The sequence below is a fragment of the Mustela lutreola genome, chromosome 4, assembly GCF_030435805.1.
Source record: "Mustela lutreola isolate mMusLut2 chromosome 4, mMusLut2.pri, whole genome shotgun sequence".
Classification (NCBI taxonomy): domain Eukaryota; kingdom Metazoa; phylum Chordata; class Mammalia; order Carnivora; family Mustelidae; genus Mustela; species Mustela lutreola.
The window spans coordinates 78355075-78370733 of NC_081293.1; the positions used below are offsets into that span (position 1 = coordinate 78355075).

General features: G+C 53.9%; 1 long non-coding RNA gene across 1 annotated transcript; it reads right to left on the reverse strand.

Annotated features, from left to right (window-relative positions):
* Window positions 1–6959: 6959 nt before the first annotated feature.
* Window positions 6960–12195, reverse strand: LOC131830343 (uncharacterized). Its single transcript, XR_009353117.1, has 4 exons — window positions 12119–12195; window positions 11718–11745; window positions 8760–8825; window positions 6960–7045 (listed from the first exon to the last, which is right to left on the reverse strand). It is a non-coding gene; the product is annotated as an uncharacterized LOC131830343 (long non-coding RNA).
* Between the last annotated feature and the right edge of the window lie 3464 nt (window positions 12196–15659).

A 15659-nucleotide genomic window follows, 5' to 3' on the forward strand; every position in this document is an offset into this window, starting at 1 on the left:
CACCTGGGCACAGCCAGAGTCCCAGGGCCCAGGCAGATGCTTATAGGAAAGGACTGGAGCCAGGGAGGCAGGGAGGCAGGCGGGCCCAGGCAGCCATGGCAGCCAGCCAAGTCGCTGGGGTGCTCAAGTCTGACTCTCTGCTCTGAGCTTTATTGGAGGGTTGGTGTTTATCAGGGCAAAATGCACACAGTGTGAACTCTGCCATAGCCACGACCCTGAAGTGGAAGAGTGTTGTGAAAGAGGAAGGTAGTCATTGTTGGTTGTTTTTTTTTTTGTTGTTGTTGTTGAGTACTAGGGCCCATGAGAGGCATATCTTAACAAGGAAAGACCAGAGGCCCTTTTCAGCCTCATGGAACTCCTGGCAGCCCATTCGCCAAGCATGCTTTAGGGGAAGGCCTTCCAGCAGCAATGCTAAGACTTTGACAGATGGCGGGGCCCTGTTGTTTTGGCCTCCTTGAACCTGCACTCCCTGCTGGGATGGAGGGGACTGCTTCCATCATGGGTGACTCTGTGTCTCCCCATGTGCGGGTCCTCAGACCTCGAGTGAATGCTCTCCTTGTTTTTACAGGTGGTGCTTCGAGGCTCAGGGGACGTGGCCTGCTGGGCAGCATCCAAAGTGTCTGGCCTCTGTTTCTTCAGTGAAGATGGAGGTGCAGCACATCCAAGAGTGTGACCGCTGTCATCTCGCTGGTGCACGTGCAACACAGTGGTAAGTTGTCTTGGTTATGAACCTCCCACCTGGGTTGAGGTTCAGGCCTTGACTTGGGTGTCTTTCTTGCCAGCTTCTGTCTTTTTCCGGAGGCAAAAAGAGCCTCTTCTTGTCTATTAACGTGGAGATATACCCTTAACCAGAATGTCTAGAGTTGGCTGCTTGGGGAAGATGACTTAGTGGCACATGTGGAGAAGGTTCTGCAAGTCCCTGCCCACACAAGACTTCTGAACTCCAGGTTGCCTCTTTTAGCAGAGTCCTGAGTTATTGCAGCCTGACCTTATAAATAGACATTCCCTTGATGATCGACTTTCTGCCCACAGTTGCTTTATTGGGCCATTCATCTAGAGCAAAGAATCCCGGGCATCTTTACAAATGGATGTCTGAGTGGACTTCCAAACACCTTCTTTCTCTCTCTCTTCCTCTCTCACTCTCTCCTGTTTTTTTTTTTTTTTGGGGGGGGGGGGGCAGTGGGTGTTGCAGGGGATGAGAACGACCCTTCAGCAGGCTCCACATGCCTTCCATAGCCTGACACGGGGCTCAGTCCCATAACCCAGACATCATAACCTGAGCCAAAGCCAAAAGCTGGTCCCTTAACTGAAAGAACCTCGCAGGCATTCCTAGACAGGCTTTGTCTTTATGGAAGGGACCGTAAGAATGCCATCGTGTTCTAAAATCTACCAAATCGGGGAGTATTTCCACATCTGCAGTGGTTGTATACCCTCTCAGCCCCAGAGATATGTAGCTCTTCTTGGTGGTGGAGAAAAACATTTGGCTTCCATGTTCTCATAGACAGGGAGGAAGCCCTCACTGCCTGATGCTGAACTGTGGAGGTTTTGGTGCCCTGTCTTCCAGAAGAGCATCTTTGTAAAAGATGAAATTAATTTGCCAGCCCCCGTGTGGTGCCATTGGGTAAGCATCTGCCCTTGGCTGAGGTCAGAATCCCTGGATCCTGGGGGATCAAGCCCTGTATTGGGCACCCTTCTCCCTCTTCTCCGCTGCCGGACCCCGGCTGTTCTTGCTCCCTCACTAGCTCTGTTGCTCTCCAATAAGTGAAGTAAATAGATATATTTCTAAGCATGCAATTAATTTGTAAATCCTTTGCGCTTTGTGAGGACAATATTAGTAGAATTAGGGACACATGAGAGGTAAATCACAAACCACATGTTTTTTGAATCTTGTGGCCATTCATCCTTGTGATCTATATACATCAATAGGTTCATGTTTTCGTGAACATACTTTGATCACCTTCTGTTCTGAGACTCTGAGTTCACCCTCGACTTGATGTTCTCATGGATCCCAGGCAGTGTTACTTCCCGTGATCCCACTTCCTACCAAGAGACAGTACCTGTGTCTGTTGTGAGAGCTCCTGAAGGAGAAGTCCCCCGTTCTTACTTGGCACAGTGTGCACGGTTGTGAGACCCCGCCTGTTCGGTGAGACTGGCCTTTATGGAAGACTCCTGGATCAGAGCAGATGTGCTTGATTTCTAGCTATTGGTTACTGGAATAGCGCATTCCGCATCCCTCAGAATGGGGCCCTGCTGTATGTGTTTGCAGTGTCTGAGTTTGTATCTCAGAGTCACCCCGAGGAATTCCTTGGGAGGTAGTTACCCAGTGATTCTCTGATGGGTGTGTCCAGGTAAGAATTTCCCCTCGTTGCGTTGGGATCAGTGATTCCTCGGTGTGAGGGTGTCATTGCTGGCTAGGGAAGAAGGGATAGCTGAGCCCGCTCCTTGGCTCATCAGACCGGGAGGATTTTCCTGTGTGCAAATCCTCCCAGGTCTTGTGCAGTGTGAACCCTCTGCTAATGGCCAGAACACGACGGGCTGTGGCAGGATCGCTTCCTCACGTTCCTCCCTTCCTGACTCAACGAACGCGTTCCAACCCCTCCCTTCAGAAATGGTCGCTGCGTCTACCCCTGCAAGCCACTTGTAGTCGCGTCCCTTGTTCCTTTCCGGAATTCAGATAGATCTTTCTACATGGTAGCCTCATACCCATGTCAACTGCTGATTAAATTTTCGATGTTTCCGTTTCAAAGACTATATACCCGTGAGTCGAGCTGAAGCCAGTGACTTTTCCAGACACTGGGGCGGCAGCTTGACACGAGGCCCATTTCAACCAAGAAATAAAAATCTTCAGGTTTCTGGTAGGACAGCCCATATGCTCAGAGTCTTGGCAGACAGGAGATTGTGTGGAATGCTTAGCGTATCCCGTGTCCAGCTCTAGTGTAGAAGTCCAGGGTTCATGACCCTGAAGCTTCCCGTTGACTTGCAGAGAAGCAAACCTCGGAGATGCGCCCGTGTGAGTCTCCCTTCATCCTTTATAATAGGGAATGCATTGCCGTGAGCTCCTGGGTCTTGTACACACAGAACGAGTCCCGGAATACTAAGTGAAAAAGTACTGAAGTGTGTGTGGGGACTAACAGAACAGAAGGAGGAAAGGAAAGAGGGGAGGGAGGAAGGAATACAAAGAACGAAAAGATCATGCAGGGAAGGAAGGGAGAGAGGGAGGGCGGGTGACTTGAAAAGGGGAGAAGAGAAACTGGTAGAGAGGCATTAGGGGAAAGAAGAATTTTGAAAGTTGTGAGACAAACATCTGAGAGTTAAGATTTGAGCTTAATGACAGAGGAAAGAAATGGAGTCCTTTACTCAGGAGCAGAAACCGGTTATAGGGTGTTGGTGATGAGAATCTATGGACCAGATAAACGTGCGAGACAAAGAAAGTGAGGATGGGAGGCTGGGGAGTTTCAGAAGGGCAACGTCAACCACGTCGAGGACCGAGAGAGGGGCCATGTGAAGGTTTGAGTGCAAGAATCACAGAAGGGTCCAGTCCTCGGAGGACACAGAATGTGCAGTGGGTGAGGTGGATGGAGTCGGAAGAGTTGACAGAAATAGGCCCATGTTGCAGGGTTGTTTCCACAGGAGCCCTACAGGAGACAGGACTGATGTAGGAAAGAGGTTAGCATTCAAGGCTGATGGTCAAGAAAGAAGTCTTGAGACGGCTCTGCTGGCAGGGGTTGATTTTTATTAAAGCACAGGGATACGACCCTTGGGTAGAAAGGGCTGATTGCTTGGGTCATGAGGGGAGGATGACTTTCTGGGATGGCATTGGAAGAGGTCAGGCAAAAGGGAGGTTCTGCAAGAACGAGGCAGGTGGACAGAGGACACCCAGGATACAGTTGGCTTTGCTCTTGTGAAGGGAAGGTGGTTTTTCCTGCTAGGAAGGCATGAATTGAAAGATGGTGCAGAGCTTCCTGGAGGAATGTTACCTTCCTCCTCTCACAGGTCCTTCCCAAGGTTTTCCCAGGTTTGAAAAGTGACTCTGTCCTACGGACATTTCCTTCGGCCTCAGCCTCCCTCAGTGTCGTGGAGGGGAGAGAGATATCAGGGCTTCAGGAAATGGAGATCGGGCCTCTGGCAGGTCGCTAGGCTCTCGTTAAGCAGGCCTCTTCCTACAGAATCACAAGGACTTTTACAAACTGAGGGAGACTCCAGTCTTGCGGGGTTTTGATCTCCATCTGTGGAGAATCTGTTTTTTCCTTTCCTCAGCTTGAGGGCAGTCAGAGCGTCTGAGGGATGTCCCCTGTATCCCAGGTTGGGGGGGCGGTGTGGCATGCCAGCTCCTGCTTGACGCTCAGCTAGCCTTCTCCTCCCTCCTCGTGTGCCCCTGACCAGTGTGGAGCCTTGCGTGGTGAAGGTTGTTGAAGGAGGACGGTCTCATCTTCTGTAGCTTCTTCCTGCTGAATAGGGGCGTAGAGCTGTCCCTCCGCGTGGGTCGTTCCTGGTCAGGTGGGGGAGGCCCAGCTGGGGGAGGCCTCTGCTGTCAGAGTTGTAAAAGGAAGAAGCCGCTGAGTGCAGGGGAGAGCCTCTCCTCCCTAAACCTCTCGCTGCTGCAAAACAAATAGGCTGAGCGGGGCCCGTTTTGTGGGGCTGCTGCCAGTGTTGAGCCCAGCATTGGTCATGGTCCTGTGCCTCGAAGCGACAGGGGCGTTTTTGGTGCGGCACCCTCAGGGAATCCAGCAGGGGTAGGGCTGCTGCCCCTCGAGTTGATCCCAGGGTGGTCAAGGGGCCCTGGCATTGCCGCTTCGTCCTGCATGTGTCATGCTCTGCAGGGTTGCCGGGGACTGCAGGGGACAGCGAGTGGAGGAGAAGCCCCTGCAGCAGACAGGGGAGATGACGGGAATGCTGCTGATGCTTTCCCGCCCAGTCCCAGGTGGGCCCAGTCTCCCCACACAATGGACTGTTGTGGGCCCAGGTGGTTGCCTCATGCTCCAAGTGTCCGTCATTGGCAGGTCCCGGGCAGCCACCTCTGGGTGTGGCAGCCGACTCAGAGGGTCCTTTCGTCTCGTCCTCGGGGCTCTAGTGCCGTCCTCTGGTGGGCTGCCCAGAAGTCTTCTCTTTGTCCTACGGAGGTCAGGCGTAAGAGAGCCGTTCCTGCAGGCGTGTTTCCCTGTGTGTTCATGCCAAATCCTCCTCCGGGCCCAAATCGAAGCCGCAAGTGGGCCCCCAGGGCCCTCCTGGCTCCTTTTGTCGGAGCACCCCAGGAGGAGCCTTTGGTGCCTCGGGGTGGTGAGCACACTGTCCTGTGGCGCAGCTGTGGAGACAACGGGTAGAGTGGTGTGAGATAGCGAATGGCCTTTGGCCTGGGCCAGGTCTTATCAGACGCCTGTGGGGTTTTGCGGGACGTGTCTTCTGAGGTGTTGAGGTGGAGGTTTCCCTGCAGGACCCATGCATGACCTGAAGAAAGGGGAATTTCCTGTGGGCCCCCTGGGCTGAATGAAGCCTTCACAGCCAGGGTCCCTCAGGCCCTTCCCTGAGCGTCCTCCTCCATGACGGGAGAGTCCTCCTCCTGCTGGGCTGTCCCTTCCTTAGCCTCTCTGAGAGCCCTGGATGTGCCCTTCTCTGTGGAGGGAGCCTTTGCCCACACGAGTGTTGCAGGTGGCATGGCAAAGAGGACGTGCTCCCAACTCCCACGGGAAGTGAGTTTGCACATTCCACGGGCTGTGGGCAGGTGTTGGGCCAGGTGGGAACAAGCAGGGTGGCCTTTCCCCTGCCAACTGAGTGATCGAGGAGAGTCTCTAGAGTATGAAACTCACAAAGCAAAATGGTGCCATGAGGGGACCCACTACCTCCCACGAGGCATCTTGGAGGCTCCGAGGGCTGGAGGTGTTGGTCAGATCATATGGGAGTGGACGGGGGACATGACTCAGCTGGAGACCGGGCCCGACTCCATGCCCACAGGGATGCAGCACTGGGAGGGATGAGCTGTCCTGCTCCTGTGAGCCCAGGGGCCCGTCTTGTTTGTTCATTTCTCACGGGCCTGAAGTGGGAGATGAGGCCACCCCACCACTGTCTCTTCGCGACTAGTGTCGTCCAAGAGGAAGCCATATGCTGACTTTTGCAGGGTGGGAGGGCAAGGCTTGAGTTGTGCAGAGGGAGGGGCTCAATGGGGGACATGGAGCGCTTTGCCAGAAGGTCACCGTGCCTAGGCTGCCTGGGGTCCAGTCCCTCCAGGCAGCCAGGGCCCTCCCTCCAAGATCAGCAGCTCCTGGACGACAGCGCCCAACCACCACAGGGAGTTGCAGGGATCAGGTGGAGGTTCCCCGTGGGATGTTCTCAGGGCTCCCTAGTGCTGCAGGGACTGGGACCTTCCTCTCCTCTCCTCTTTGTGGTCATAGGCTAGGGCAGCACCCCAGGTTTTGTGCGGTTTGCCGAGGTACCCACAACAGGGACGGGGCAAGGAGGGAGAACGTGTGTCCATATTCACCAGCCCCTTTTCCTGCCCGACTCACCCCGTTCCCGAGTCCTCCTCTTCTGCTTCCCTTGTTGTTTGAGCCAAGTCCACAGAAGGGAAGTTTCTTGAGAGCTGAGAGCAAGAGCAGAAGTGGGTATGAGCACAGATTCCCTGGCATCAGAGAACCAAGTGGGGACACCCACACCCAGCCTCCCTTCCTGAGGGCCTTCCAGCCGGGTGAGCCGTGCCCTGCCGACTCCCAGCCCTCCTCTCTGCTCTGCTGTCCGGGGCTGCTTCCCAGTGCAGCAGTGAGGGGTCAGGGTGATGGTAGGAATCGGGTGAGGAGGGCTGTCTGGGGATTTCAGGCAGCAGTTCCGATGCAAAGCCTGAGGGCCTGCCTGAGACAATGGCCTCAAGGGTGGGCGTCGTCACAGCAGGGAAACGGGAAGAGCTGGGAGGAGGCGCTTATGGACAGAGGAGAGAGGAAGCCCAAGAGATGGAGGTGGAAGTGCATTACAGGCGCAGGGTGGCTCCTTCCGTCGGAATCGTCTTCTGTGGAATCCTTCTTCGGGTTAGGGAGCAGCGAGGGTGCTGGGGTTGGCCCTGAGAGAGAACAAAGGGGAGTTAGTGCAGCTGATGACCCACGGCCTGCTGCTCTGGGGATGCTGGGCTCTGCCCTCAGTGGGGTGCGTCCCTAGCTCCGAGTCCTCCCTGGCCTTGGTCGCTTGATCTCCGCAGGGTACAGGGGGGTCTCCGGTTGCCCACCTGCTCTTCCCACCTCCGATTCTCTCCAAGACCCGGAAGCCCGGCTGTGTGATCCTTTCCCCACTGGAGGCTGTCACTGTCCCTTAGACTGCCTCTGCGGGACTTTGTCTTCCTCTGTCCTTGTTCCTGTCCTTCCCTGCTCTCCTTCTTCCTCCTTGTCCTCCTCCATCTCCTCCCCTAGAGATGCTCCATGTCCTTCCCCCTGCCAAGCTCCAGGGGGCAACCAAGGAAAGAGAGGAGATATCCTGGGTCCCCCAGAATCAATCCCCCGATCCGTCTGGGCTGGGAGCAGCTGTCATGGGTCTGGGATTGCTGGGGAAGTGCAGGGAGAGATGGCCCACCACCCACCTCCCCACAGCCCATGTCTGCCCAGGGACTGGAATGACCTTCCCAGGGACGTGTTTCAGGGAATGCAATGCCCTCTGTTTCCCTAGGTGTTACAGAGGTTGAATGGAGACGGGAGCATGGGAAATTGTTCAGGTGCCCTCAGCTGTTCAGGGCAGCCCTGGAAAGCATCCAGCTTGTGGTTACTGAAACACAGGATTCCTGCCAGTGCTCCTGCTGAGGCTTGCCGGGAATGGACGGGGTCGGGGTATGTGTAGGGCCCTGGGCAGGCCTGAGGAACGTTTGCCCTTTGGGCATGCCTAGGGAGTGGGGACCATGGGCAGGGCTGTGAGCCAGCGAGGTGGGTTTGTGAGAGGAACCGTGACTCCTTGGCCCTGCTCCCAAGAGGCTCTGTGCTATGCCTTGACGCCAGCTGGTGAGAGGTAGAGTGGACCCGGGGCAGCAAGTGTGTGAAGCAGGACAAGCAGCCCCTTCACACAGGCCTGGGGGACCGGGGCCTGTGACTTTTGTTCTCCAGGGGAGCTGCATGGGGGCATCCTGCCCTTCGGAACATGTCCACAGGTCAGACTCGGCTGGGGTGTGAAGGCTGGCAGAAGCTCCGATTTACGGGAGCCTGTGTAGTGAACCTAGGGGAAGTACGCTTTCCCTTCTGCAGCTCTGGGCGTCCCCTTGAAGTACAGCAGCTTGGAGAGAACCGGGACAGTTTGGTAGTGGAGGTTATGTGGAGAGAATTTAGACCTGTCTTCCACCTCCTGGCTCAGACCAGAGCGTAGTGTCACGGTTCTCTTGCCCAGGAGAGTGCGGTTGGGGCTGCCAAGTCCTGAGCATTACCAGTTCTGGGCCTGTGCCAAGAAAGATGCAGAATTTCTTGTGCACCATTCCTGAGAGGCTATGAGCAAAGAGGCCAAGCTTTGACATGTGGCAGTGGCTAAGGGAGGCACAAGCAGCTTTGATGGGAAAGATCCTTCAAGGATCCGCGCAAGGAGTCGAGTGGTGATGACAAACCCAGCCTACCCTAAAGGCCCGTGGACACCTCGTCTGTTCTTTTCATCCCGAAACTGTGACATGAGCAAATCATGCCTGTGCCAGAGCATCCCTTTCCTTGGTGGTTTTTGACCCACCTTCTTCATTCTCCAGAGCGGCAGGGGCAACCCCATGTTCCCGGTAGCCCTGTCCCAGTGTTCCCCTCCTCGGTACCGTTCCCCACCTGAAGAGACTTCGTCCTCACTGGTAGAGTATTCCTCGATGCTCTCTACCAGTAGATCTGTAAGAACTGAAAGAGGAGCAATGCCGTTAGGAGAGAAACCGCCTCACCCCTTCATCCCATGTGTGTTGAGATGTCTCTGGGCCGTGCAGCATCTGCCTGACCCTTCTGCTGTGCTGTCAGAGGTTCACGGGGCTGGTGGAGCCAGAGCCCTTGGAGGAGACGGGGATTGGAGTTTCATGTCTTCTAATGAGACCAGGAGGCTTCAGCAGTCACCTCAGTGTCACTTCTGCATGCCCATGACCACTGTCCCCTCCCAGCACAACCATTGGAAACTCTAGTCGTTATGGGACTCTTGACATGTGGCTAGTGGGAGTGAGCAACTGGACGTTTCGTTCCTTTGATGATTTCCGTGTACTGTGCTGAGATAATAAATGACTGTGTACAATGGATACTAGACAGACTCTTTCCTGTATCACTCAGCACTAGACACCAACCAGGAGCGAGAGACAAGGCCTGCTCTCCCGCGTATTTCTCGGGCATCTGTGGATGGCCTGACAGGGACGTTGATCAAGGGAAGACGTTCCCGGGCTCACACACACCCACCAGGCGTTGCTGGAGGTCTTTGGACCTGAAGAGATTAAGGTGAAGCCCCAGTTCCTAGAATAAATGGGGATCGGATTCCGTGCAGCACTGCTCTAAAGCATACAATGTGCTGCTCTCGGGTCAGAGAAGCTGCTAGAATAGATAAGGGAACTATAAAGGAACACAACGAGCCACGACGTTTCTGAAGATTAAGAAGTCGGTGGTGGGTCTCTAGAAGCTGACCTTCCAATACCTTGGATGACTCCCCTGAGCCAACAGGAGGGTGCTGGCATACAAAGAGGCAGGGGCACCTGGGAGCGGAAGAGATATACCCAAGGAAATGCGCTCATGTTGTCATCACGATGCTTCCCAAGAGTACTGCCCAGAAAACGCATCCTCTTCTGAAACAGTGAACAGAGTGAAAAGGCAGCCCACAGATTGGAGACACCCTTGGCAATCCTTATTTCAGAAAAGGTGTGTTCACTGACATAAAGGAAGAACAACAAAGAAAACCAAACAAACAAAAGAAGACCGGGATTTCACCAAATGAAAGAATCGAGGGTGCCTGGGTGGCTCAGTGGGTTAAGCTGCTGCCTTCAGCTCAGGTCATGATCTCAGGGTCCTGGGATCGAGTCCCACATCGGGCTCTCTGCTCAGCAGGGAGCCTGCTCCCCTCTCTCTCTCTCTCTGCCTGCCTCTCTGCCTACTTGTGATCTTTCTCTGTCAAATAAATAAATAAAATCTTAAAAAAAAAAAAAAAGAATCGAGAAAAAGACTGGAATAGCCTGTGCTGCAAAGGGAACGAATGACTCGGGCAGTCAGACAGACATCGTACGAAAAGATGCTCAACATAAGGCATCGTGAGGGCAATGCGAATCCAAAGGATGCTGAGCTGTGGCATTGTCAGTTAGGGTAGCGAGGACTCAAACCAGGAATTCAAACCCAGGACCCATGTTGGAAGGAGGCAGAAAATTAGAGACGTTGTATGCAATTCGTGGAATGCAGACTGGTGCAACTACCCTGGAAAAGCCTGTTGAGTGTCCTCGGAGAGCAGCAAAAGGTACTCCCGTGGATCCTGTGCATGAGAGTGAGAAAAAGAGATGTTGGAAAATCAGATTCTGTTCCAATACATGTTTCTCATGAGAGAAAGTCTTGTTGGCTGCCAAAGAACCCTGAAACCCTGATTTGGCTCTGTTTCCATTCCCATGCACTGAACTCCCTTGAGTTGTCTATTGGCCCAAACCTTCCGAATCTAACAAGGCCCTCTTGCATGGACAGATGGCCAGCGAAATGGGCGGTGATTGTCCTGTCACCCCTGTTGAGGTTTGAGATTCTCTTTGGCCACCTTGCGATGCACAGTGCACCCTTCGTTCACTGGCCCGGATGCCCCCAGTGATGCTCAGTCCCTGAAGACCACCTCATTCCCCCTGGGATAGGACACCTTTTGGACCCACCTCCAAGAGCCCCGGCAAGGACCAGTGGTGGGTGTGGGATTTCCCTGGGAGAAGGCCAGTTGCATTCTTAGACACAGTATCTGCAGGGAAATGGTAGATCTCCATGAAGAAACACGGAGTGAATTGGCCCCATCTGTTCCCTGGCCATTGCCCCTTTGTGCGGGTCTTCCCCGAATGGGCTTTTGCACACGGCTGCCCCGGAAGTCGCCTGCAGAAGGGAGGAAGTGTGTCCCAGCACTCAGTGCTTCCGATGAGGTTGGGAAGACGCATCGTGGGGCCTCTGATGCAGAGACATGTGTGTTTGTGAGTGCAGTGTCAAGAGGGAGGTGCTGTGACCATTCTTGCCCGAGACCTAGCTTGGCGGGAGAGCCCCATGGACGCTGACTCAGTAACAGGGAGACACTTGTGTCTTTGGGTCAGTCTAGCCCTTCCTAGTTAGCGACGGGATTTGTTTTCTGGGGGAATTGATGTGTATTTGCAAGGAAAGAACACCTCTTTCAATTGTAGGTGTTGAAGAGTTTTCCCATGAATGGACGTTCCTGACGTGACAGTGATGGGAAATGTCCCTGATAACGTGGACATCATTAATCGCCATTTTGAGGGGACCAGACATGTTCGAGAGCGCAGCATTCACCCACCTGATACACACACACCAACCCTGAGAATCACAGCACATGGATTCCCATGGAAATAGACCTTGTGCCCAGCACCCGACCCTACAGCACCTAAGAGCAGCAGGGTAGCTTCCGGAGCCAGGGTCACGAGGCCTGGGGTCTCGGTCCAGAACATGACCCTTAGTCTCTTTGCAACAGGATCTGGATTCTGGGTGGCTCTCAAGATGGAGCCTGCAAGGAAGCCCCACCTTGCCCATTGTCCAGGTTGCTCAAAAGCAATGAGTGACTCTAGAGGACAGCATACTTACCACTAAGCTCCCTTTCCAGCAGGGCCACCTGCGATTTCAGAAAAGAAAACATGATGAACATCAAGTCCTGCCTCGTCCTGTGTGCATAGCTCTTTTGGTCTCTTGGTGATGGGCAGGGTCATGGGCAGTGATATGAAATCCATCTAGAGGTCGCATGCCCTGGGTCCATTAGGTGGCATGGTGGTTTCAGTAGCACCCGTGAAAAAGCTCATGACCCTGTGGACTGTAACTGAACCTGCTGTTTCCTGCAGGGTCTTTGGAATGGGGTATCCCTGGATAAGAGTCGCTCCCTCAAGAATATCCCCACCAAGGACATTGTACGTGCTGAGGTGTTTGGATCTGATTGCGAGTATCAGGCCATCAAGGGATGCTGTACCTCACCTGAAGAAAGGCTAACTTACCACCTTGGTGAACAATGGGACCTCTGCCTCTGTGCTGTCCACGTCAAGATCATCGTACAGGCTAGCCAGGGGATCTGAGTGGATACACACAGAGAATGTCAGAACCCCTATGGGGCTCTTTGGGAATCGCTCGGGGAGCTTTGCTTGGCGTGCACATGTGGACAAGTGTGTGGAGGTGGGGAGCTCATCAGTATGGACTGAGCTGCAGTGGGCCCTTCCTGGATGGAGTATGAAAGGTCCTGGAGAGGAGCAGGGATGTGAATAGAAGCTCTGGCTCCTGTTGGAGCTACAGGGCCTGGAGTAGCTGTGAAATAGTCCATCTCCAAGGCACGCCTACTGCCTGCCTCCAAACCTGCACCACCTAAGAGCAGCGCAGTAGTTTCCGGGGACAGGGCCATGAAGCCATGGGTCTTTCCCCAGAAAATCCCTTTCTGTTACTCTGACCCTTCTTCTCAGTCCCGCCGGACCTGGAATCAGGGTGGTTCTCATCGTGCCTGCGAAGAAGCCCTGACCTTGGCCGTTTTCCAGGTTGTTGCAAACAAGTGAGTGACTCTAGAGTACAGAATACTTACTGCCATCCCCTTCCAGCAGGGACACCTGTGATTTCAGAAAAGAAAACAGTATGAACATCAAATCAGACTTTGTCCTGTTTGCATGGCTATTTTGTTCCCTGGGGGACCAGAGGAAGCCAGATGGGGAAGTGTGCTAGAGGCCCGTGAGCCCCAAAGTATGACAAGAGCAAAATGAATTGTCCACAGATGCTCCCAGTCTTCCGAGAGGTCCCACGTTCCGGGTCCCACTGCACAAAATAGGTGCCAAGGAGGAATAGCTGCTACCCGTACTAAAGCTCCCTGCCCTCCAGATGGTAGGTGATCCTGCTATGGTTGTCCCCGCCCCTCTGCAATGCCTTCGGGGTTAGGTAGCATTTGGTAACAGATTGTCTCTCAAACTTCTCTCTACCCTGTCAATTGTGCATGCTGAGATTTTTTTTTTATGTAACCTTGATTTAAAAAGCCAGGAAAATTTTGTGTCTCCCCCAAAGAAAGGCCAGCGTACCACTCTGGTGTAAAATGGGGCGTCTTCCTCTGTCATTCCTGTTGAACGTTCACCCGCCTGTCCATCCTGCCAAGCTAGGGAGAGATCCACAGAATGGTCAGTCCAATGGTGGGGCTCGGTAGGAAGAGCTCAGGGAGTTTCGCTTGGGGTGGGTGTGCCCGGGAGTGTATGAGGACATTGGGTTGCGTGGGTATGGACTGAGTAAGCTGCTGCTGCATCGAGAGAGATCAGGGCAAGGAGCAGGAACGGAGGGAGATATACTGACTCTGAACTCGAGCTACAGGGAATGGAATCAGGGTGACCTCCTCAAGCCGAAAGAGGGTAAACACTAAGACACACGGTCCGTTGCACAGACGGGCAAGCTCCTCCAGCCAGCGACTGTGTCGTGGTCATTGTCAAGACTGATTCGTGGCCGCTCCCACCTATCTCTCACCTCTACTAGGAGATTGTATTTCTGCAGAAGAATGCTGTGTGGCAGGGTTGCATTCAATGCAAGCACAAGTACCCTAGAGGTTTCTCTTTGTCCCTGAGTCATGCAGGGTCAGGAAAACCAAAGACCCAGGATTTCTACGTACTGACAGCTGACCATTCCAACAGAGTCCCCATCCACAAGGTGCTGATTCTTCCCAGTCTTCCTTTCCTGTGGCCTGTGGGTGTGTCCTTGGAGTCCGCAGGACCCATTTTCCCAGGACCCAGTTCCCCCAGTCAGGACCCGGCAAGATCACGAGAGAGTGGAGGCCTGGCGAGAGGGGCAGTCTCTAACCTGGCCATGTAGCAGATTGTCAGGAAGTCGGATCAGGCCCCGAGCTAATGATGAAGCTTTCCTGGCTATTGCCATTTGCAAGTGAGCCTTCCCTCTGTGCGTTCAAGATGGGAGCATTTTTGTAAGGCTGGTGGTGATGTTTGGATCGACTAATGTAGCTTCTGATTCCTTTGTGTTTTCACCCTGTCTGAGAAATGTCCCGATCTAGGACAGATGTGGGCCCCTTTCTTTCTCCCGATCCGTGTCTGAGGAAAGGGAATCCTGAGCAGCCCTCCAGGTGGAGCTGGGGTCAGTGAGGAATGTGGTGTCCTAACGGGGTGTGTGCACCAGGAATGAAGGAGGTTTGGCTTTGGAACGTTGACCCGTGCCCTCAAGTCCATTCAGTGGGAGATGTCTTCTGGTGAAACGCACGCAGTCCACACACCGACATGCCCGGTCCCGTCGAATCGACCCACGCGGAAACAAGCTCCAACCCTCAGTCGCACCAAGCACACTGCCCGAATGACCTACTGGTTTTCAGGGACTGTAGCACAGGGTCCTGGTTTTCTGCAGGACACTCCGTTTGTTCAGTCCGCCCCAGCTTCCGTTTCGGGAGGAACTTAGAAGGGGGGAAGCTCTCCAGACCAAAGAAGGAGAGAAAGCCCTACCTTGTTCTTCAGCTACATCTGTCTCCCTAAAGGGAGTGATGGGGGAATAGGCATATGGGCCATATCCGGTGACTGCCTCCTGCAATTGGAGAAATGGAAACCCAGTGAGGATCCCAGCACCCTATGCACACCGTGTGCACACATCTCTGTGCCCTTGGTGTGTGTTGTAAGCAAGCTAGATGGGATGCGGTCATTGCGTCTATGATCCAGAGGAGGAGGAAATGACTTCCCGAAAAGGCTCCCGCTTGTTATGTCAAAACTACCCCATCTCAATCCGCTGTCCGTTAATGGTATAAACTCACGGCAGGCTCACAGCACCAAGGACATTGTCTCTATCCTCTGGCATGTCCATGCTCAGATGTTCATGGAGAGAGAAATCAAACACTGGCTGTCCCTCAGAAGCACAAAATGACTTTAGCGAGGTGACCGAGCGACTCAGACATTGAAGCTTCTGCCTTCAGCTCAGGACCTGATCCTAGGGTCCTGGGATGGAGGCCCACATTGGGCACCCTGCTCGAAAGGGGAGCCTGCTTCTTCCTTTCCCTCTGCTACTCCCCCTGATTGCTCTCTCGTGCTCTCTCTGTCTGTCTGTCTCTCTTTCCCCTTCTCTTTCTGTCTTTTAAATAAATAAAAAGTTGAGGAACAATGAGTTTACCTGAAGGAGAGTCGGAGTTTCCTCCTCGGCCCTCAAAGTGGGTAGTAGCTCTTCCATCAGGTCATCACGGGGAGCTAGGAAGATACAGAGGCACCGTGAGGACACTGGTGAGGCTGTTCAGGAAGTAGGCGGGGAGTTTGGATGGATGAGTGTGAGCGAGTGTGTTCGTGTGGGCGTGTAGGAGGTACGGGCTGCACTGCTGCCGGGCCTTGTCCTTGGTGCAGATGGGAAGGGGTGGGAAAGGAGCAGGGAGGAAACGCGAAGAGGGTTCTTGTCTTTCTAGCTAAAGCGAGCCCGATCAAAGCCAAATAGCCAGTCCAATACATGTAAAGCCTAAGCTGGCTTCTGTGTGAGGACCGAGTCCCATAACCTCTCCTGACTGATGTGCCACTAAGGTGTCCCACGCTGCTGCTTTGGACA